General features: G+C 50.8%; 1 protein-coding gene across 7 annotated transcripts in view; it reads left to right on the top strand.

The window, feature by feature from the left end:
- The window catches only part of ZHX2 (zinc fingers and homeoboxes 2), a 172,574-nt gene that overhangs the window by 50,889 nt on the left and 97,628 nt on the right, over window positions 1-24,057 (top strand). For 4 of the 7 annotated variants that reach the window (XM_007188841.2, XM_007188842.2, XM_007188844.3 and 1 more), the window contains one exon: window positions 20,503-20,573. The exons of 1 other annotated variant lie outside the window; for it this stretch is intronic. The gene's annotated coding sequence lies outside the window, so the exon portion shown is untranslated. Of the gene's footprint in view, window positions 1-1,651; window positions 1,765-20,053; window positions 20,285-20,502; window positions 20,574-24,057 lie in introns of those variants that run through there. 2 more of the 7 variants (XM_057532316.1, XM_057532317.1) reach the window with 2 other exon arrangements.

The following is a 24,057-nucleotide window of genomic DNA, read 5'->3' as shown; positions in this document are numbered from 1 at the left end:
TTTCATTAGTTCCCCACAAATTGTACCCTGCTGGTGGTGGCCCTTGGCTCACACCCGCGGGAGAGCCTGCTTGCTGCTCGTCTCCTCGTTTCACCCACTTTGAAGGGACCCCTCGTGTAAGTGGGGACCATTGCAGCTCTAGCAGGCTGAGCTCCCGGGGTGAAAACGGTGGTCTGCTGCTGGATCCCAGCCTGCTGGGGTTCTGCGTGGGTTCTGGCCTGGCCAACGTTCTGTTTGCCTGTAAGCGCCCTGCAATAGAACTGTTGGTGCCAGATCCCAGGGAACAGATAGAAATGGAGAAGGTTGAGTCATGACTTCAACTCTCCCAGCTGGTGTGTCTTAGTGGGGGAGCTTCTTTCCCTCTAACATGTGAAAATTGGCCTGTTGTTTAATAGGAAGCTCATTGATTTGTGCAAACATATAAAACACAGAGTAACTAGGAAATACAAGTGGCCATGAGGGCTTTTTCCACACTTAGCTCATTAATCTTACCATTCGCCAACACAGACACACACACACACACACACACATACAACACAGATCATGCTTGTGTGTGTGTGTGTGTGTGTGTGTGTGTGTGTGTTGTTTTGTTTTGTTTTCAGTTATTTTTATGTCTGACAGGGATCTCAAGTTTTTCAAGCCATCCATACCTTTCGGGCGGCATCTCCTACTTCTACCTGTTCTCTTCCCTCTGCAAAGAAAAGGAAGAAAGGGAGGGAGGGACGGAGGGACGGAGGGAGAAAGGAAGGGAGGGAGGGAGGGAGGAAGGGAGGAGGGAATAAACGAAGGAACTGCCCTCAAACACTGATCCATTGGCGTGGCCAGAGTCCTCCATACAGTGGTTTCGGCGTGCTATCCTTTCTGTTTTAAGAGGACAGATGTGCATAGGTCCTGCACAAGCTCTGTCCGCACCCTTGAAGGCAGCTTGGTGGAGACTACTGACATTGGAATTGGCGTCGAAAGTCAATAGCTCTGGTCCAGGGTCTGCCACTCAACCATGCCACCTTCCCCCAGCCTCCCATGGCCAGTCTGACTTACCCGTCTCCTCAGGGAGGTGGTGATAGCAAAAGAGATCATGGATCTGAGAGCATCACTCCAGTCTGAGAGCTGGATGAAATTCTAGGAATCTAGATGTTTTACTTTACCAATGAGAAACCCGAGGCCCAGAGAGAGGAGGTAACTTGCATGAAGTTGCACAGCAAGTTTTGGGGCACTAGAGAACTGACAGTAGAAGGAGGGTATTGCCCTGGTGGTCTTGTTGCTATTTCCTTCTGGGTGATTGTTTTGCAAACACTGAGTGAAGTGACAGGAAAACTTCTCTGGGAGTCTCTCTGGCCAGAGCACCTTCTCTGTCTCTCTGTCTGTCTCTCAGACACGCACAGACACATGCATGCACACACACATTTCTCGGTGTAAATAACAAAAAGGCAGTGACTACCCTTTACAGGAGAGACTTATACTCTTTTTCACTGATTATGGGGAAACCTGTTGGGCATCATCTAACTCTGCAAGATAGAACGTAAGACTCAGAGGAGTGAAGCTTGAAGTTAAGGAGAATCTACTGCCCAAAATCCCTTGCAACCATAGGGCTTGGTTGCCTTGTACTTGCCTAAACCCCCATCTCCCAATTATCCCTATTCCCCTTTCACAGATAGACACATTCCTGGTTCTCCTGCCCGCAACACACATAGGGTAGAACAAAAGAACATGGGCTATTAAAAGAGACAGAGGATTGGACATTTCTCATCAGCGGTGTGCCCTTGGGTAAGTTACTTAACCTCTCTGAGCTTCACCTTCCTCGTCTGGACAATTATAACACCTCTTAATGTTGTTGTAAAGATTAACAAAGGTAAAGCATTAGAAGTGTTTAATACAGGGACTGGTACAAAGTAGGGGCTTAATAAACGTTATCTGCTGCTACTGAAAATGTTGGAGAGATGTTGAAGATCACATTCTTGCATCATTTTCGTGAGAGAATGAACTGGTTCATCATTTAAATGAGATCTCTCTCTAGGCCTCTGGCAATCTGACTGCATAGTTAAAACTTTGATTTTCTGCCCCGGGAAGAACAAATATTGTCCAGGTTTTAAGCACACCATAGCTGGGCTGTTACCTTTGGAATACCAAGATGCTGGCATGGTAGTTTTCAGTACTACCTTGTGCATATAAATATCCTTATATCTGAAAAGGATATAAAATTGCAAACAATAAAAGATATCAATGAACTGGAAACCATGAAAACAAGAGTCAGAACACAAAAGCCCAATTATAATGGAATAGAGGTTACCCTGTACTGCATTTTCTGGTTTACAGTTTTAGGTATTCCCCACCCCTAGTGGCCTCACAACCGTCCTGGAAGGTAGGTTTGATTCTGCCCATTCCTCGGGGGAGAGAAGACGGTTTCAGGCTGATGCTGAGTGGGAGAGCCAGTCAGGAGTCGCATCACACTGGGCCTTGTAGGATTTGGTAAAGAAATTTGGATTGTCCTGAGTTCAGTGGGCTTAAGCAGGAAAGTACTGCAATCTTATCTACATTTTTAGAAGATCTCTTGGTAGAGAGGGGAGAGAGCAAAAGTGGAACCAAGGAGGCCACTTGGGAGGTGGCTTTGGAAGTTCAGGCAAGAAATGATACAGCGCTCACGGAGATAAAGAGAAGGTGGGTCAGAGAGTGGAGGTCACAAGATGGCCTTAGGGTGGGTTGGCTGTGGATGTTGATGAAGAGGGAGAACCAAGGATGGCTTCCAGCTTCCCAGTGGGTTGATGGGCGGATGATGGTGGGGACGTCTGCGGAGGAACAGGGTTCAGAGGTGGCGGGGAGGGGCGAATCAGGGGCTCTACTTGCATTTGTTTTTGGAAGGAGGGTATCTTATTCCAAACATTGGGCCTTCTGATGGCAGAGAGCAGGTCAGATTCACTCGCTCCTGGGCATTGAATAAATGCTTTATGTGAGCTGGGTGCACTCAGGTCCACCCCTGGGCAGCCGGTCTGTGAAAAATGCCGCCGATGGCAAGGTGCTGTGTTCCTTCTGCCGCCAAGGAACCAGAAAGCCATTAATGACCCCTTCTGAGAACACTGGGCCCCGTACAAGAAACAAACAAAAACCCCCGATGTCCTGCCTTCTCGTGTTTCAGGCTTTGGGTAACTTTTTCTTTTGCCAGTCTCCACGGGATCTTTCCTCTGCTAATGTTTGAAAGTGATGCTTTTTTTTTTTTTAATGTTGTACTCAGGCCTTAAATAACCTTTACCCTGAGGTAGATGAAGCCTAGTAAAATGCTAAAAACATCGACAACAATAATGAGCTTTGGTGGAGTGTCATTTAATTAAAAGACCTCTTTTATATGCGCTATTTGATTTTAGCCTCCAGGCAATCTCTGAGGTGAGATAAGCAGCATGTTAAGCTCTGAGAGCCAGAGGCCTACAGTAGCCAAGAGCGTGTAAAAGTGAGGTAACTATGGCATGGCTAGGTTAAAAGAGTTGAGGTCCTTGGAACGGGGCTGGCCGGTGAACAGTAGCTGTTGTTGTTTGTATGGTTAGTTTCTAGATAGAGAAACTGAGGCACAATGAAACTGCGTCGTACACGCTCAGCAGCGGAATCAACTCCGAGCTGTGTAGGATGTGCGGTATTTCTGGATGCCACGCTCAGAAGGGATCTGAAGTGATATTCGTTAGGCGGGAAGGCTGCTGCCGGGCCTGGATCCCTTTGAAATTCTCCTCCCCCATCTCCCCCTTCTCTCCCTTGCAAGTCTCCATCCCCCGTGAGGTGGGTTGAACACACCATCCGGGACCGCTCGGAGCCTGTCCCCTCCTCCCTGCCTCCTGCCCCGGTGCCCCCTGCCGCTCATCTTCCCGTGGGCCCCATTCTTTGAAGCGGGGTTCAGAGCCCGCCTCCCCCTCCTCCTTCCCTGACCCCCGCCCTCACGGCACCCTTCTCCAGTGGAGTTCTGCATCGAAGCCATCCCGGATCCCCACCTCTACCATCCCAGGTGACTCCGCAGGTGTGAGTCTTGGCTCCCCCACTGGGTAGAGGGAGACAGAGGCCTTGGCTTGTACCTTGTGACTCTCCCGCTCCCCTGTGCCTGGCCAGGGCCACGCCCAGAGCAGGTGCCATGACATCACACAACTGACTTTTAAAAAACAATAAAAATAATCATGCCCAGGACCCACCTATGCAAAGGGGTGGTGCGTTTACCCAGGTCGTCCCTTCGGGAAGTTTACCCCTTATTCCCAAGGTGGCGCCCTGGCTCGGAACCTCCGAGACCCCCAAGAACATTCGAGAACGTCCCCCAACACCACACTGTTCTCCTTGGTGTTGGCGAATCTCTGCCCTTTGAGGGTGGCTTCACGGCTCCCATCTGTGGAACCAGGACAGTGACGCCCCTTAGAAATACAGTTGCCGGGGAACGGCGGTCTGAATCAGGGGCAGTTAAACGATAATGTGCCCAGTTTTACGCGTTGCCTTGTAACCTGACTCTGAAGACAGCTCCAGAGGAGGGCTTCCACACACGTCTTGGGCGTCGTGGAGATGAACGTGCAGGCGCTGCCATGGGGACCTCGTTGGGACAGTGGTTCGCTTTGGGCGGGGTCAGTTCTGTGACTGTGTTTAAAATTTGTCCTCAGAGAGGAATAAACGAGTGAGCGTGTGTTTGATCGGAAGAACAACGTGTGTTGTTGTGCTTGTGCACGTGTGTGCCTTAGGGGAGAGAGCGGGGGCCTGCTGAGCCCCCTGGGCCCCCAGAGGCCAGCCGGGCCCGGGGGAGACGGCCCTGTTTTTGAAGCAGCCATAGCGCTCATCCCTTTGCTTCTTGCCTCCCTTTCCCCCCAGCCCCCAAATTTGTTTTCAGCCCGCTGGCTCGCTCCGCTGACCTGAATGTAATGATTGTATTCTTCATAAGTAGAACACCTCCCCTGCCCCCGATTCCCACCCCAACCCCGAAACTAACTGCCCTCCCCTCATTAGGTGCTCTAAGGACGCGGTTCTGCGTGGGAAGAGGCCTGGGCCCTCTTCACAGGCCCTGTTTGTTGCAGGTCCCACCGTCCATCTCTCTTAAAATGATGAAGCTTTGACAAGGCAGGAGGTGGCAGGGAAGGGAGGGAGGGTGTTTTCCCTGGATTCCCAATATTTGGGTTTTGTCCGGTAAAATATTTTCCCGGGCATCGGCGGGAGAGGAAATGGACAATCTCTGTTTCTTCAGAGACTGATTTTAGCTGCTGGCAGAGGTTCAGGGGCGGCCGGTGTACCCTGCCCCGGCACCCCTCCCTTTTCAGTCCTCGTGTCCCTGGTGGGGAAGGAGCCAAGAGGTTTTCAGTGTCAGTGTCACAGACAGAGGAGGCGGTTGTGAAATCCAGATCATATGCCGCTCCTGAGTGACTGCTGTGGGTCCTGGTACCACCGAAATCCATTGACTGAGGCCGCCAGCCCGCCAGGGTGTCTCTGGGGCCACTTGTACATGGACCCGGCAGCTGTAAACTGGAATCACCAGACTGGATGGGATTCCCGGCAAAGCCCTGGATGCATGCGGTGGCTGCCAAGGGGCATTAGAGGGTCTGGACAAGGGCCTTTCTGGGTTTTCCAAAGTGGAGAGGTGGGGATCGAGAGTGGGAAAGGCATCCGGCCTCCCTGCTAGAGACTCAAGGGAGCCTGGTACTGCCATTCACCAGCTGCGTTCCTTGGCGTGGCCTTGAGCCTCTGATCTCCATTTCCTCCTTGGAGACACAGGGTGAACAATACCCACCTACCGAGTGAGCCGCTCTGGAGGCAAACATTGCCAGCTGTGCTACTTGCTTGCTGTGTGACTTTGAGCAAGTTACTTTACATCTCTGTGCCTGGGTTTCCTTGTTATGTTGGTTTCCTGTGATTGCTATAACAGAGGACCACAAACTTGATGACTTAAAACAACAAAAATTTGATCTCTCACAGTGCTGGAGGCCAGAAGTCCAAAATCAAGAGTTAGCAGGACCCTGCTCTCTCTAAAGGCTAGGAGAAAATCCTTCCTTGCTTCTTCCAGCTTCTAGAAGTTGTTGGTATTCCTTGTGGCTGCATCACTCCCATCTCCACCTCTGCCTTCACATCACCTTCTCTTCTGTCTGTGGGTTTCTTCTCCAGGTGTTTCTTATTAGGCTACTTGCCATTGAATTCAGGGCCCATTTGGATAAGCCAGGGTGATCTCATCTTGAGATCCTTGACTTAGTTACACCTAGTAAGACTCTTTTCAAATAAGGTCACATTCACAGATTCTGGGGACTAGGACATAGACATATCATTTGGGGGGGAGGGGCACAATTCAACCCACTACACTGGTTTATTAAATGAGGATGATAATGGAGATCACATTATGGAGATTACACAAGTTTATACGTCTAAAGTCCTTCGAGCCGTGCCTAGCACACAGCAAACACTCAGTGTTTGCTTTTGTCATAATCCTCACCAAGCCATCATTTCATAATCACCATCATCATCACCACCATCACCATCGCTACCACCATCACCGCCATCACCATCACCACCATCACCACCCCCATCACCGCCATCACCATCATCACCATCACCATCACCATCATCACCATCATCCCTAACATCTGTGAAGAGACTTCCCAAACTGAACACGTCTACAATTAACTCTTGACTCTCATTCTTCAACTTCTCAGTAAATAGTTACCTCTGTTTACTCCATCCTTTAAATAATCCTGGTTTCCTCTTTTTCTCTCACACCTCATTCCATCTGTAAGTCCTGTCTATTCTGCCTTCAAAATATATCCCCAGTGTGACCACCATCTTTCAGTACCACCACGTCGCACCCCTCCAGGGGACGCCCTTCCCATTCTGGCGGCTGTGAATGGCATGTCTGGAGTCTTATATTCAGCACTGTGGTGCTGCTTCCTGCCACCTCCACCCCCGTCCCCCAGTTGAAGCCCCATCGTCTCTCACGTGGGTCACTGCAGTCACCGTTGGTTGTCCTCTCAGCTCGTCCCTTAGCTGCCGCCCCTCCCTCACTTCATGCACACACCCCTGACTGTCTCCTCTCCTCACAGCTGCTTCTTAAAAACACAGGTCAGATTGTCACTCGCCTGCTCCAAACCCTCCAATGGTTCCCCCGTCTCACTCAGAGCAAAAGCCAAAGTCCTTATGGTAACCCCCAGGCCCACGTGATCCCCTTCCTCTCTGCCACCAGCCTTGAACAAAACACACCCACACCCACACACACACACACTTGCATTTGCGCTTGCTACTTTCTCAGCCTAGAACACTCTTTTCCCAGCTACCTTTGTGGTTTTCTGCCTCATTTCATTCAGTCTGTGCTTAAAAGACACGCTGTCACGGAGGCCTTCCCTGCCCAGCGCAGGGTCGTAGCTCAGTCGGCATCCCCACAAATCTCCATCCTCTCAACCTGTCTTTTTCAAAGCACAGCTCGCTACGTGGCGCCGGATGTTTCTTTGCTTGTGGCATTGCGCGCTTTCCCCCATCACACTCGAGTCTGTGAAGGGAGGAACTGTGTTGGGATGGCTGCTGGGTCCTCAGCCCCAAGCACATGTTACGCACATGAGAAGCACTTTCTGGACGAGGGAATGATTACGGGCCGGGCTCTGGCTTTGCAGGCATCCTCCTGCCAACAACCAATGACATCAGTGTTGTCACACCCTCATTTTGTCCGGGGCACAGAGACAGTAAATACATGTCCTGGGCTACCCAGCGAGGGAATGGCAGAGCATGATCTGAGCCAGCTAGTCTCCTGCCAGAACCCACTTTCCGAATCACCATCTGTCATGAGACAGAAATGAGAGACTGTGGTGACAGACCTTTGGAAACGGAAACGCACGACATGAATGTACCAGGACGACGATAGCCGAGCCCAGCACGTCTAAGCTGATTGCTCCAAATTGATCTGGGTCTCCTTCCTGTTTAATTCTTTAAATTGTGAGAGCTCTTTTTGCTGCCTCCCCTGATGGTACAACATGAGGGGGTAAGAAGGGTGTCCATGAGGCACTATTGCTCTATTCAGTTACTGTCAGACTTCAGTGGCCCGGAATGTTCTGGAAATGGGGCATGCAGGCTGCGTGAATGTGTCCTTTATTCCAAAAACAGGTCAGTCCATCCGCCTTTAGTAAACATGGTGTGTTGATAAGAATCAAATATTTCAGTGTGGGACCATGCAAAGATGCACTCTCAGCTCTGCCACTGAGATAACCTGTGCCCTTAAATAGTAATAGTATCTCTTATTCCCTGAGTCTTACCAGGTGTTAGAGACATTCCAAGTGCTTTATGCATATTAACTCATTTAGTTCCCCAAACCAATCATGGGAGTAAGTACTCTTATTAACCCCAGTAATCCTAGTCACAGAAACACAGAGATGTTGAATAACTTGACCAAAGTCACACAGCTCATGATTGGCAGAGCCGGGATGTGAACGCAGGCCGTATGTCTCCTGAGGATGGGTTTTAACCAGCCCTCTTTTGTGACTCTCAGCTTCACCTGTAAATTGTGGGGAATGCATTCAATCATATTTTCAGCTTGAAAAATCTATGCTTGTAAGGCTGAGAACTTGGTAGTAGTTTTGAGTCATTGGTATGAGTGCAAGAAGTATAGGTGCCTGGGGTGCAGCAGGATCAAGGCTATCACAGGAAGGTCCACGAGCCGGGCTTCGTTTCCATCAGGTTCTCTCTTGTGTCTTGCTGTCCTGTCATTTGCTACTTTTCTTGCCTTGATTGTTTGCAGAAATAAGAGCCCACAGGTGCTCATCTACCCCCAGACATCTTTCCCCTCTGTGTGATAAAAAATATATATATGAAACCCATATGGTCCTCTGGTGTTGATTAACTTTAAAAGCACTCTCACATCTCTGTTCTCACTTGATTCACATAGAGACCCTGTGTGGACAGGCAGGGAGAGTCCCATTTTACAGTCGAGGAAATAGAGGTTGAGAAGGCTGATCTTAAGGTTGCATTTATCTCCTCCTATCTCCTATGAGTATTTCCTGGGTCCTTCCTCAGGGTTTTTCTTACTTTACTGTAATAATCTTAGCAAACAGAGTCTTCGATGGCTCCCAGCCACCTCCTACACTGTTGTCACCACTAGATTAGTAATAAATTCCTGTCAGAACGGTGGCCGTCCTTTACTGAGTACCTTTGATGTACCAGGAACCGTGCTAGGGGCTTTTCACGTTTTACGTCCTTCTAATCCCCACAATACCCCTTTGAGATATATAGCATTATGACTCCCATTTCACAGATGAGGTGCCTGAGACCACACAGCCCCAGGGCGACACGTGCATATAGTCACACAACGAGGAGGTGGTAAACCCAGGTTCTGCACGCGTTGACACAGATTGTCCGGTGACCCCCTCCCTGGTTAAAGCCTACCGGGACTGACTGCTGGTCATGACACCTGGACAGGACAATGTCCAAACTCCTTGTCGTGGTGTGCAGGGCCTCCCTGTGCCCACGGCACCTACCCTCCAGCCCACGTCCTAGCCCCTCCACCTTCACTCTCAGCCGCACTCAACCACCAGCTGCTCCCTGCTCAGGCCATGCCCTTGCTCTGGACCTCGCCTCTCTGCTGCCCTCCTTGGAATGCACACTCCTTCCCCTTCTGACTGGTGATTTCCCATCCATCCTCCATGCACCAGGCCAAAGCCGCCTTCTCCATGCAGCCTCCTCTGACCCACCATCTCCCATGCCCTTCTCCCTGCCCAGTGTCACTCTGCCCCAGGGCACCCTGAACCACACCCCACTGCAGCATAGCTCACCCGGTGTCACTGGCACCTAACATAGCCCGCAGATGGAGGGACAAAGGACAGCAGGGAGCAGTGTGGCTTGTGGAAGCACCGGACAACGTGTGCCCTGCCTAAGAGCATTCTGATTCCTTGTGGGGTTTTTTAAAACACACGCCAGCCCAACAAAACAACTTTGTGGCTGGTGTTTGAACCATGGGCCGCCAGTCTGAGACTCTTGGGAGCTCCTCGGGATTCTTGTGCTTCTCTCCATTGTCAGTACGTAAATGAGGTAGAGAGGGAAGGAGGGGAGGAAAGAAGGAAGAATTTACCTTCCTAGACCTGGCAATTTGGCTTCCGTAAAACATGGTGTATTAATTAGTCTGCTCAAGCTGCCATAACAAAATACCATAGATTGGGTGGCTTAAACATCAGAAATTTGTTTTCTTACAGTTTCTGGAGGCTGGAAGTCCAAGATCAAGGTTCCAGCCAATTCTGTTTCTGGTGATGACTCTCTCCCTCGCTTGCAAATGGCCATCTTCTTGCTGTGTCCTCACGTGGCCTTTCCTCGGTGTGTACACTCGGAGGGAACAAGCTCTCTGCTGTCTCTTCTTATAAGGACACTAATTATATGGGGTCAGGGCCCCATTGTTATGACCTCATTTAACCTCCCTTAGAGGTCCCACCTCCAAATACAGTCACACTGGGGGTTAAGGCTCCAACATATAAATTTGGGGAGTGGAGGACAAGCATTCGGTCCATAACACATGGCATTCCAGATCATTCAATCCACAAGTCTTTCCTGTGTCCTCACTATGGGGATTCTGAAAACATTGAAGGCAAACAGCAGAGTCCAGCAGTCAAAAGCACGAGCTTTCATATCAGGCAAATTCAAGTTTGATACTTAGCTCCACCGCTTACTGGCCAGGTGACCTTAGACAACCTACCCAACTTCCCTGAGCCTTGCACTCCTCGCTGTGACAGGAGGACAATGATACCAACCACACAGGGTTTGTATGAGGGTTGAGCAAGATCCATGCACATCCACCCCGCCCAGCAGCGTTCATGACCGCCCCGGAGACACAGTTACTGAGCACATCCTCCGTGCTAGGCTCTCTGCTGGGTGCTGGGGAGGCGGTGGTGAGCAGGACAGAGCAGATCCCTTGTTCTCATTCTTCCTTGAAGAGCCAGATGATAAACAAGGAATTATGGGATCAGATAGCAAACACATCAGTCATTTGAGAATGGGACATGGGCCGTAAGGAAATAAAAGAAGCAGAAGGCAGCAGGGGAGGAAAGGCCTCTCACTGGGGAGGTGACTTTGACAAGAAGCTGAGGGCCATTCAAAGGCTCGGGGCGGAGTATTCCAGGCGGGGGAGTAGCAATCACGAAGGCCTGAAGGTGGGCACCCTCGGTGCCCGCAGTATTCATTCTGATAGCTGTGGTCCTATTGCACGTGGTCCCACCCTCAGAGGCCACCGCCCTCGGGGGACACAAGACCTCTGCCCAGCCCTCCAGGGAGCAGGGCCCAGACGAAGTGGGCTTTCAGAGGGGAGCAGCGCCTTGAGGGCTGGAGTGCTGGGAAACGGACAGCAGCGCAGGAGGAAGATGTGGCGTTTGGTGGTGGGGCGGGGGTGGGGGGAACGAGCGTCCCGGGGGAGAGGGGAATTTGGTCGAAGAGCCTGGTGTCTGAGGGACCCTGGGAGACTGCCCAGGCCTGAGCCGATTCTGAGAGCAATGCCAGGCCAGGAGCCCAAGGCACCACGTGGATGACCTCAGCGTGAGCTGATAAGGGCAGCAGCCCTCACTGTCACAGCGGGGTGGGCGGGTTGTTCGTTCAGAGAATGTGCTCCCCACTCAAGAGGCAGGGCCCCGGGCGGAAATCCAGCGCTGTGAGTCACAACCAGATGTACGTCTCGTCAGGGAGAGCCATGGCCGCGGAGAACTGGTCATGGTTTCCTGGAAACTTCCTCAGTGTGGGGCAGGGGCACTCTGAGGATAGGTGCCAGCCGGGGCAGAGAGGGGAGACCATGGGGGGGGAGGCTGGGCCAGGGCTGCACTCTCGGGACCGTGGCCAAGCTTTCTGGGGCCACTGGGGGCCAGAGGACTAGCTGAGGTCTGAGCCGGATGCCCGTGGACCCGCTGAGGCACGTCTCCCCTTCCACAACGTGCCTGGCGTTTCCTGGCCTCCTGACACAGGTTGGCATGCCCCTTGAGGTGTGGATGTGGGAAGAGCAGCTAGACTGGGAGATGGGACCCCTGCATCGTCATCCCGCAAACTTGGATTCAAATCCAAGGACTTGCACAAGCCCAGCTTCTCCAGCCCTTGGTTCTCTCATCTACAAATGGATGGGATAAATTGGGAGCTCTCCAAGGTTCCGCCCAACTGGACTATTCCGGCAGTTCCTTCATGTTCCTCCCTGTAGATGGGAGAAACTGAGGCCCAAGAGCAAGAGGCCTGATCCGAGCCAGCCCATTTGGAGGTGGGACTGCAGCTCTAGCTTTGGCCAGAGCTGCACCCCTCCCCGCCCCTTGCTCCAGTGTCCTGCCTTCTCTCCCTGATCTTCTCCTTCCTGGACACCTCTTTCCCTCCTTCCCCTCTGCCTGTGCTCCTCACCTGCCAGACATGGAGATTCAGCCTTTCCTGGGGTGGGTGGGTCCCAAGTCAGAACCAAGATGAGAACTCCCAGGGCCATCAGCCGTCTGTTTGTACTCACCGGGATAAGTGGGCAGGACCTCCTCCAGCCAGCTTCTGTCTGAATGCTGCACATTTCAATCCAACTCAAATGGCACCTCCACCAGGAAGCCTTCCAGATCACCCCAGCCAGAGTCATCACCTAAGCAAGCCTTCCCCATGCATCCCACTTTATAATCTTTCTGGTGCCATTTGTACTTACTTGTATTGTAATTATTTGTGCATACATCATAGCTCCTCTACACAATTCCAAACTCATTGGATGCAGTACCGAAATTGCCTCCATTTTGCCCATGCCTATCACCAGCCTCCTCTTTGACATCTGGTGCGGTGTTTGTATTCTAAGTGTTGGGTAGATATTTGCGGAATAAATGGAGTTTTCCTTCTTCTATGTGAAAGGATTCTTTCCTTTCAGAATGAATGGTCAGATGTGTAAGAGCGTCTGTTCTAGAGCTGCACGGGGTGGAATCTTAGCTCCACCATCTACACAAGATGGGACCTTGGACAAATTACTAACACTTGTGCCTCAGTTTCCTCACTGGTAAAATGAGGATAAGTCATAACCCCCTACCTCACAGGGTGGCTGTGAAGACTAAATGAGTCATGTTTGTCAAGTGCTTGATGTCGTGCCCAGCATAGACTTGATTTAATAAGTGAAGTTGTGAGATTCTGGCAATCCAATATGCAAATTTTTATTTGATTTTTTGAAAAAATATTACACCACCTTGCAGAATTCGAGCTTGGCTTTAGGTAGTTGCCAGATCCTTTCCAATCCTTGCATTCACAGAACCTGCATTGGGTATTCACTGCCATCTGCAGAGCCTCCCCGGCTACCCTGGCTCGGAGCAGGGGGCAGGGAAGGGAGAGAAGAGCCGTCTCTGGCATAACTGCTCTCCAGCTCGGGGCTAGCAGCCACATTAAGCGCTCTTACTCAATTCATGTGACTCGACAAATTTGGAATGTGTTAGGGAGAGAGAGTTTTTCCAGCTATGAGTCAGTACATTTATGCTCTCTCACACACACATTTAAAAATTTTAAGAAGAAAGAGACTTCAGCGAGAATCCTTTATGAGTGCAAAGTGGAAATCTCCGGAAACAGTATTTTGACCCTGAAGGCAAGTAATACTTAAGATATTTAATAAAGGGTTCGAAACAAGAGTCGAGGAGAGAAAACACAGCTAGCTGCCTTTTCCTTCTGTATTCTCAGCTGCTGCATTGCACATAGGAGGACCCGGTGTACATGGGTTTATAAAGCGCCTCCTGGATTCCCTGATTTATACTCAACATAGTGGGGAAAGAGATATGTGAAAGAAGGGAGGCATAACCAGCATTTATTAAGAACCTATTATGTGCCAGATAATTGGGGCTGGGGTCGGGGTACATGTCCCAAGTTCAAGAGGCAGTGTAGGGAAAAATGGAATGATTGTATTCAGACATGCTTGGGTTCAAACCTCAGCCTACTTTCATAATATTGTCTAAGCCCCTTCTTCTCCCATTTTGTGGATGGCAAAACTAAGGCTCAGAGAAGAGAAAATAATTTGTCTGTGGACACAAAGCTCTTAAATGATAGAAACCATATTCTAAACTGGGTCTGTGAGTCTCCCTATGGTAAAGAAATTTGGTTTAAATTAATGTCCTCAGGGGCTGAGTTTCCCCACCAAGGAGGGAAGCAAAGACACCCATTCTCGGAGATCACATCCGCATATCCTAAGCAGGTACCACTTTCTCGCAGACCAGTGCCTTTAACCACCTCCTGCCACTTGCCTTTGAGTCCCTCCCATTCGGGATTACAAAAAACCTGCTTCTCATCCAGGCTGGTCCTCTCTGCTGTTGTTTACTTTAAAGAAAGAAACCACCACCCGCCCAGAGGGCTTGTATTTCCAGCTCACTTACATCTCTTTTGCAAGGGTTCATTTTCATAGACTCCCAATCTCCAGGGAGCTGTGTCTTTCCCTCGGAAACATGAGCTGTAATCAAAGGTGTATTCATCCCCGCACATCTGCCAGCAGCCACGCCGGAACCACGGTTCCCCGAGGCCGGACAGAAGGAGGCTCAGGCCAGGTGCCCGGGGAGAATTTTTCCCTACACAAATCAGATTGTCCCGTGGTTGCCCTTTGTAGAGATGGCAGAGTCCCAGGCGGTGCTTCTCAGATTGCTGGAGGACCTGATGGGGCCGGGGGTAAATAAGATTCCACCATCCATTCAACAAATAACTACTGAGGGCCACCACGTGCAGAGAACTGCAGACACTGAGAATCCAACGCTTTTGGTGACTTCCCGTCACTCGCAGGGATAAAGACCCAGCTTCTTAAAGGCCAGCAAGTCCCTGCAAGAGCCGGCTCTTGCTCTTTCTCTGTCCTGCTTGGCTGTGACCACTCCAGCCAGCTTCCATTTCTTGGTGACCGGTATGCCTCCTCCGCCTCGGCCCCGTACACACTCGCTCTGGCTTTCTCGATTCTTCCTTCCCCTCTTGGCCAGGTTTGCTGCTGCCTGCCTTTCAGGTCCAGCTCCCCACCCCACCCCGCCCCCCCCCATCTGCCATATCCTCACATGCTTCTCCTGGCGATCTTGCCACCATTGCATGTGCTTCAGGTAGCACCATCACGCCACTGGAGTCTCTTATCCAACCCAACTGCAAAGGCAGGGCTCACCTTATGTCCCCAGCACTGGCCCGTAGTCAGTGCCTCATAGATATTGGAGGAATGAAGAGACAGCAGTGAGCAAATCAGACACTGCCCTGCCCGGTGCTGGACACATCTTCGTGGAGTGTTGATGGTACTTGACAGTTTCCAGGGGGAAATATTTGGAAACAAATACAGATCAATTCTAGAGTAGAATTCAGTGTCCTGGTGAATGTTCAAGGTGTCGAGCTGCACCCTCACACATCGGGGAGGTTATGAACTCAGCCTCCTCCATACTCCTGGGGGCGTCTCAGTGGAAGACCAGGTTGGAGGTGGTGGGAGAGGTGGCCCAGTTTGCCAGCAGCTCAAGTCATGGAGTCAAAGTTTAAGAGGCAGCAGGGCGGGGGTGGGAAGGGGAATGGAAAGACTACATTCAATCAGGCCTGAGTTCAAACCTCAGTGCTGGACATTTTACTCTTAAGACACGGGGCAATGTATTTGATCACTCTAGGATGCAGGTTCGTTGTCTGTAAAAGGGGTATATGAACACGTGTTCCTCAGAGTTGCTGTGGGAAAGACAGACAAGCCACGTGGAGGGCCCAGCTCAGCGCCTAGCTCAGAGCAAGCACTCGGGAAGTGGTGGCCTTTGTGCTCGTCATTCGCTGGTCACTCTTATGAATTAAAGGCTGTTGGTGGTGTCCAAAGCGGAACATTTTCTGGAGCAAAGACAGGCAACTTAAGGCTGCACTTCTGGCTGGCAGAATCATGGCTGCACAGAAGTGGTCTGTAGTTTTCCACCTTCTTTGAGGTTGACCTTCCTCTCTTGTATCCAGTCTGCACTGGCCCTGGCCTGAGTCAGTCACTCCCCAGCACTGTCCTCCACGGGTTCCTCACCCTCTCCTCCATATGAGGCCATCACCTCGGGGCATCATGACCTGTTTACTAGACCCGGAATTTCTCACTCGTCTGCTAAACGTTTGCCGAGTGAAAAAATGGACTGGAATAAACTACGTGAGAGGGAGTGACCCTGGGGAAGGGTGTTTTTCTTCTTCTACAGACCGTTAAATCACCGTTCTTCTTTTTCCCCCTGCAGTTGTCTTGCCATCTGGTAGGTTTAAACTAGGCCAAAAGGGAATAGGAGGGACCTGTAGGGAAAATCCTACAGGCAGATTTTTCCTCATTGGGATTTTGCGCCATGTGACCATTTTCTGGGGAAAGGAGTTCTGAGCCAGGAAATGTGTGCACATTAAGAGCTTGAAGGACAGTGAAAAGCCCTTTACTTCATTAATGCTGCTCGCAATGAAAGCTGTCATTTCCACGTGCAGGAACTGCGGTCGGCACCATGGCATTGGATCCCCCATGCAACCCAAGGAGGCAGGTTCTGTTTAGAGCCCCACTTGGCTGCTAAGAAAACCAAGGTCCCCGGGAGGGAGGTGCTTGGCGTCAGGGCACAGAACAAGCGTGTGAGAGAACCAGGACCAGACTCTGTCTCCAAGACCAGTGCTCTTCCCCCCATGCTGGTTAGGAAGGATCCAGTGTCTCGTGGGTGATACCGCAGAGCTGAGTTCCAGGATAAACGGGGAAGATGTAACAGATTCATTGAGACTCCCCAGCTCTGAGAAGAATTCACTGTGCGGCCCCAGCCAAGCCCCACTCCACGCCTCTGTGCTCAAGAAGAAGCACCTAGTCAGCTGAGGATAATAATAAGTATTATCAATAATAATAGTAGCTATCATGCCTGATTACATGATTCTAAGTGTTTTGTATGTGTTACCACCCTGGGTCCTACAGGGTAACTCGGGGTTAATTTGGGGAAGAGGGAGAACAGAGCATTGAAGAGAGAGGGTCTAAGATAGCATAGCCATATGGCTGCAGGGGGCATAGTGGGTTCAAGAAGCTTAGGCATCCTTGAGCCCAGAACACAGTGGGGCAAAGGGAGCGGGGAGCAATGAGCAGGGGCCAGACCTCACAGGCTCCAAGACCCTGGGGTAAGGAGTGTGGTTTTTTTCCTGAGACAAATGGGGTGTTCATTAACTGCTCTCACCTGTACCACCTCTATGTACATTGTCCTTCCTCACATTCAGTTTATTATGTATCTTTCTCCTTTTTTATACCGTGAGTTTCCTAAAGGTAGGGATTGTGTCTTATTTATGTATGTATGTATGTATGTATGTATTTATTTATTTATTTATTTATGGCTATCTGGTGCTTAGCACAGAATCAGGTATATATAGATAGGCAATAAATGGTTGTTCATCAGATATTTAAAATATTCAGCATTTAATAATAGTAACATGTTCAATATTTAATAACTATATATTATATATTTGTTATATATAGATATTAGTACCTGTAATATAACTTCCATTATGCAGGCATTTCTGCTCTAAAATGATATATGCGTGCCTGTAAAACACTGCACTCTGAAAAATTCAAAAACCACAGTGCTTTGGGGACAATTGGGCTGTAGCAGAGCATTCACAATTCATGTGACTCTGTAATGAAGCACAATCCAAGTGATGATACCAAGCAGAGTTCAAAGGGCATGATACATTTTGGATGAGGGGCTTCCCTGGTGGTGCAGTGGTTGAGAATCCGCCTGCCAATGCAGGGGACATGGGTTTGATCCCTGGTCTGGGATGATCCCACATGCCACGGAGCAACTAAGCCCGTGCGCCACAACTACTGAGCCTGAGCTCTAGAGCCCACGAGCCACAACTACTGATCCCGCGTGCCGCAACTTCTGAAGCCCACGCGCCTAAAGCCCGTGCTCCACAACGAGAGAAGCCACCGCAATGAGAAGCCCGTGCACTGCAACGAAGAGTGGCCCCCACTCACCGCAGCTAGAGAAAGCCCGCACGCAGCAACAAAGACCCAACACAGCCAAAAATAAATAAATAAAATAAATAAATGTATATAAAAAAATTTTGGATGAAAACAAATATAGCAATAACTTTAGGACCTGAGTAACTATAGGACAATATATTATTTTTAAAAGGGGGAAAACTTGATGGAAGGGGCTAGAGAAGGATTGAGGCTGATGGGTTTAGAGACAGAAGTGGGTAGATCATCTTTATCAGGAGTTCCCCGTGGAAGAGCAGTTTCAGGCTCTGCCAGAGTGTAGCAGGGACAGATGGTTTCTCTAGCCCATGGCCTTTGCACAAAGACCAGGAAGAACTGAGCAACAGGAGTGGCTAAGACAGAGCACGTGGCCACTGGAGCCCAGAGGAGGAGCTGGGAGGGCGGAGTCCCCCGTGGCTTGTTCTACTCAGCTGTGTGTACCTTGCATCCAGCCGCCCGCACTTGGTGGTGCAAAATATTAATGTGCTGGGAACATTTGCCTATGAACCAGTGCAAAGTCCAGGTTTTATTGACCCCTATATACCTTATATACACGAATCTTCCTCGTGGAAGCAAGTGCAGCAGATCAAACATTACATAATGGAATACATGACTAACTGATAAACCAAGAAAGCCCACTGGCCAGTTTACATCAAGTAAGGTACAAGTCACACACCCTGTGTGTGTTGTAGACTGTTTTCCTCTTGGTTCATGAGTCTATTCAGTAAACGCATTCAGTGAGCGGAAGGTAAAGCAAGGCATATGGAGCGGGGTGACACTAAGCAAGGGCATCATAAACTTGTGATGTGATCACTTTCCCCATCAGAAGCAGCTGAGCTCACACTTCTGGACGTGGACTTAGAGGACCTCAACCCCAGCCTGCCTGAAAGCTGTGTGACCTCAGGAAAATCACTTAACCTCTCTGTGCCTCAGTTTCCTCAACTGCAGAGTAGCACTAGCGACACTCCCCAAGTTCTTTGAAAGAGCAGATTAGCTGGCAGATGAAAAGTTCTTTCTAAACTATAAGGGGCTTTACAGAGTATTGTCCTTCCTGCAAATCAGTGCTGGGATACTCAGCTTAGCTTGCCTCCTAGGGTACCTTCTCCTGCTGGATGGCTAGATCTAAGGGCAGAGGGCAAATGCAGCTAAACTGGAATCAAAATAAATTAATCACTGGGATTCAGTGCAGAAGCTTGAATGAACTTCGGGAAATTTTGCTGGCGTCCGACAGCCTCTGTGGAGCCCCTGCCTCCACAGTATCTGATGCCTTCCTCTCCGAGTGCTCACCCGGCAGCCTCTGTCTCCAGGCCTGAGCTCATCAGCCGACCCCTGGCCCACTGCTCTTCCCCAGGCCCCTCCCACCAAGCCAGGCCCACCTGTCCCATCACCCTCTCATCTTGCTTCCCCAAAATCGTGCCGAGGAAAGGAACACCGATTCCGGAATCACATGAACACGGGTTTGAATGAGCTCTACCACGCAGCAGCTCTAAAATCATAATAGCCAAGCTGTGGTTTCTTGAACCTATTTCTTCGCCTCGGGAATGGGCTACAACTTCCTGACTTCCTTCCCTCCTTCTCTGATTAAGAGGATTAGAAATGCACACTTTGCAGACTTTAATGCGCCCAGGAATCACCTGAGGAGCTTGTTGAAAAGCAGGTTCTGATTCCGTAGGGCTGAGTGGGGCTCGAGAATCGCACCTTCCAGCAAGCTCCCAGGTGATGCGATTTCAGTTTTGACTGTGGATCCGGGGTATGAAGCACCTGCCATATAGTATGTACTCAGTCAGTAGAAACTGTTGCCATGAAGATTTTTCCACCCAAAGGGTGCTCCTTTGAGAACAGCGATAGATGCATAGAGAAACCTCTGCTTCCCTCAGAATTCTGAGGGCCACAAGAAAAAACAAGTTTGGCTTTAAAGGTGGGCAGGGCGAGGGGAGCGAGGAGAAGCGTGGCCCCAGCAGCAGCTCGTAGGCAGGCTCTCCACGCGCACGTGTGCGCTGCAGGTGGGCCTCTGCCTGGCTGCAGAAACCTCTAGAGCTCAGGCCCCGACTTGCCATGCAGGGAATGCATCCTCCGAGCCGGGCGCACGCATGTTCCTCCGGCTACAGCTCTCCTGAGGAATTTTCAAAGCGCCCAGGGCTCGCCTGGCGGGAGTCTCCCAGGAGGGAAATCCACGTCGGGGGCTTTTGTTTTCAGGGCTGCGGTATCTTTCGGACTTGAGGCCTTGCGTGCAGAGGTTTTCCCCTCCACCCTCACCAACGTGGAGCCGTGAACCCCCGCTGCCGCTAGGAACGGACACCGAAGACTCAAGGAAACTCGGCGTGGGGTTCACGAGCCGCCTCCGCAGCCCCGCCCAGCAGATTTGGCTTTTAGTTTCGCTCTTCTAAAAGGCCTGCTTCTCAAAAAGCTGCTGACTCACCCAGAGTAAGGGTCTCTTTTTTTTTTTTTTCTTTTCAGCATCGTCCCAAAGCCCTGAGATTTTTGAGGGCAGTTTAACGAGCACCCCGGTCCTGACCATTTCCTTTTTCTTTCTCCTCCCCATCTCCATCCCAGGATCCTAGTGCCTTAGTCCTTCTAGAAATGAGAGTTGAACCCCCATTTGCCTTGTTCTGCCTTTAATATTGAGTATCTCTTCTTTGTAGGTCTTGACGCACTGTCTGCTCTCAGAGTCAAAGTGTAAAAAGATTCCCAGGATGTAAGCAATATGGGACTGGTGAGTGACCCATGTGTTTGGCGGAGGTCGGGGCCTCAGCTGGATTTCAGGAAGGGGAGGGAGATGAATGGGAGGGGCAGGGGCAGCTGAGCTTTTGCGCCCCTGAAACGGTTTCCCTCCAGATGCAGCTGGAAACAGTGCACAGTGCAGAGAATCCAGGTGTGACTCCCTTGGAATTCACTGGGTCCCTGCCCGTCCCTCCCCAGAAGCAAAGGGAGCATGCAGGTGGCCGTGCCGACCTCTCTTTGCTCAGATGACAACAACTCAGGCTCACCATCCAGAGGGTTCGTGCTGGGAATTGTTCTCTAACCCTGTAACCAGGGTTAGGGACATATGCTTGGACTAGAGAGGGAACTACCCAGCTCACACCAGTCTGTAAACCACAGCCCCGAGGAGACGTGAGTAAATGGAGGCGAGAAAGCCACCTTTGCACCTTTGAACAGCTGTCACTGGCAAGAGGGCAGCTATTGACTCAGCCTAAGGAGAAATTCCTAACAAGAGGTTGGCAATGGTAAAAATCGACGTCCATTAGAGGTAGTGAGTTCCCTGTCGCTGGCAGAATTCAAGCACAGGTTGGAGAAGCATGGATGGGAAATGTTGAAGTGGGGAGGGGTTTTGACAGGGTTGTGTTTTACAGACTGTTCCATGATGACTAAGAATCCCGGAGGGGCAGGAGGATGAGGGAGAGAGTTTAGGGAGAGTGAATGAGGGGAACTTGTGAGCTCACACACACACAGTCTCTCGGCGCTGCCTGTTTTATGGGGCAGGGTGCTGCCTTAAAACAGTTTAGAAGCTACTGGATGAGATGGGCTATCCTCAGACCTGTTGTCCATTGGCCAGCTGTACCTGAGCTTATGCCAGACGTCCACACATCACACTTGTGACCCCAAACACCTGATCTATATGAAGGGGTGGGCAACTCTCCAAGCACGATAGGGGCTCTGACCAGAGGCTCGAGGGAGCTCTCCCCCATACTAGGACCACCAAAAGAGCTGCCAGCGAGTTGCGCCTTCGAGATACTTGCCCAGGATCCCGACCACACAGACCAGAAGGGAAGGCACAGGGTTGGGGCAGGGGACGCTGCGGCAGGATTCCCCAAACCCCCAGACTGTGGGAGGGCAGTAAGCACGGCTTCCCCAAGGGAGCTGGGCTCCTTTGGTAGGACCACATTCTCCAGTGACCAAAACCTGGCCCAGTGAGCGTGAGAGGAATCATACCACAGACGCCAGTGGGGAAATTGCCCAGGAGAGACACCCATCGCGAGGGAGAGGGTCTGAAGGTCTGAATAATGAGCACGGGGGCTTCCTTTGTGCTTTGTAACTGGGTCTTCTTCCCCCCCGGGCCTGGGTCAGCTGCAGCACAAAATGTGTAGCGAGGGCAGGGCGCTGTGGGACGCCAGAGATGGGCTTTTTCTTTAAGAAACTGAAGCCTGGACGAGAATCGAGTTTGACAGTCATTGTGCAGAGGCTGTACGTTCAGCTGAGTCCTGAGTGCTGTGCGGTGGGCGGACAGGCGGACGGGTGGAAGAGGAAGGGGAGGGGGCTGAACAGGAGCTTGAGCTGTGACTTGATGCTTCCTTGGCAAGTCTTCAAGCCTGAGTTGGGCTTTGAGGACAGAGGCTGTGTCTTTGATTCAAAGGACCTGGCATATAGTAGGTGCTCAAGAAGTGATTGTCGAATGACTAAAAGGGAAAGTGACGAGGAGGCAGCTCAGGAGGCCGTGTCCGTGGTTAAGAGCAGGGCCCCTGGAGTCAGATGGCAGGGTTCAAATCCTGCCTCTTCCGCTAGCTGTGGGGCCTCAGGCAAGTTGCCCACCTCTCTATGCCTCAGTCTCCCCATCTGCAAAATGGGCGTCATGATAGTACGTACTGCATAAGGGGGCTGTGAGGAGTCAATGAACTGAGTCATGCAAAGCTGCTTGGTCCTGTGCCAGCACATCGTAAGTGCTCAATAAATATTAGCCCTTATTCTCATTCTAGATGTGGGACATGACCCCAGATTAAAGTTCAGTGTTGGGACAGGAAATAGCAACATAGGTGAGAGGACAGAGCACTGGACGGGGAGTCGGAAGCCCTGGCTTAGCTGCAGGAAGGGGATGAGAAAAGTGATCACTCCCCCTAAGCTCACTCTACAGCAGAGATGCTGCAAGAAGGTGGTAAAGGGCAGCTCCATTTTTCCTGCTCTCCCTCTGGTGGTCCCAGCACTAGTTCAAAGGCAGGGGCAGCTCAGCCCTTTATTACTAGCTGGGGGCCTCATGGTGAGTGGTTTGACTTCTCAGGACCTCTCTTTCTCCCAATAAATGAGAAAACAATGCGGGCATCCTTCCCTCGCAGAAGTGAAAAGCACGGGTATGAGGGTCTGTTGGTACAGACGGAAAATCGTTTAAGACTTGAGCTTGGGTAGCGCAGTCTGGAGTCTCACAGTCAATGTTGGTTCCCCATCCCTTCTCCAGTGAGGCCTGGCTGCCTCCTGTACTGGAAGACAGATTCTCAAAACGATGCTTCACTTCGCAAAAGGCACCATTCACCACCCAGGATTTGTAGCATATTTCAAATAAAATGGCATTTGCCTGAAGCATTTGTCAGGGTCACATTTCTTGCATTAGTGGTAGACCTGGGACTATGGAATAGGCTTACTCGGGGGCCTACCTTTTGCCTCTCCTGCCCCATTGCCCTGTGATCCCAGCTGGAATTTAATAAGATGGTAGTTTAAGCCAAAATTGTTTATGGGGATCCCTATGGGGATCCTAAAAACTGTCACTCATATCAGTCTCCTTCTCCCTATGTTCCCCCTAACATCTGCCAAGCGACCCCAACTTCAGTTCTACCTTTAGTGGGAAGGGGACAGGGATGAGGCAGGGAGCAGCTTCAAAGGCAAGACGGTCAGAGAGAAGAGGTCCTAGTTCCTGGCTCCATCAGCCATTTGGCATCTCTCAGCTTCTGTTCCACCTCTATTCACATGAGGCGACTGGGCTAGGTCAGGGGTGGCCAATAGATTTCATCTCCTGCCCGTCTGATCAATTGGTCATGGCTGCCAGGGGCACTGTGTGGAGAAGGATTCTGAGGCATACCCAGGAAAGAGTGTGCTGCAATGGATTAGTGATGTCTGCTGGGGAGCAATAAGGAGGACGTAGCACAGGTGCTACCATTTGGCATCTGAGACAAAGCGATTTCAAAGGCCCCTGCCTGCTCTCACACTTCGTGCTTTTACCTAGCAGCCTGTTTTACATCAGAGAGGCAAAGCACAGCAAAACCTCATTAATCTGGACCACTTTAGTACAAAGCCCAGTGAGTGAAAAGTCTTAATCTGAGGGTGTCTGCTGCATACAGGTGAGCTCTATTATCCTTCAGTGCACTGGGTCGGCTCAGCCCAGCTAGCTGACAGGTGCGGAGGCAGGGGCCTCGGTGGTCTGTGCTTGCATGTCTGACCGTATGGCTGAGCGCACCTGACCTGTACTTCTAGGGCATTTACTCTGTTTATGAGCT

The sequence above is a fragment of the Balaenoptera acutorostrata genome, chromosome 17, assembly GCF_949987535.1.
Source record: "Balaenoptera acutorostrata chromosome 17, mBalAcu1.1, whole genome shotgun sequence".
NCBI lineage: Eukaryota > Metazoa > Chordata > Mammalia > Artiodactyla > Balaenopteridae > Balaenoptera > Balaenoptera acutorostrata.
Note: the sequence above shows the minus strand (reverse complement) of the source record. Positions and strands in the feature narration are given on the sequence as shown.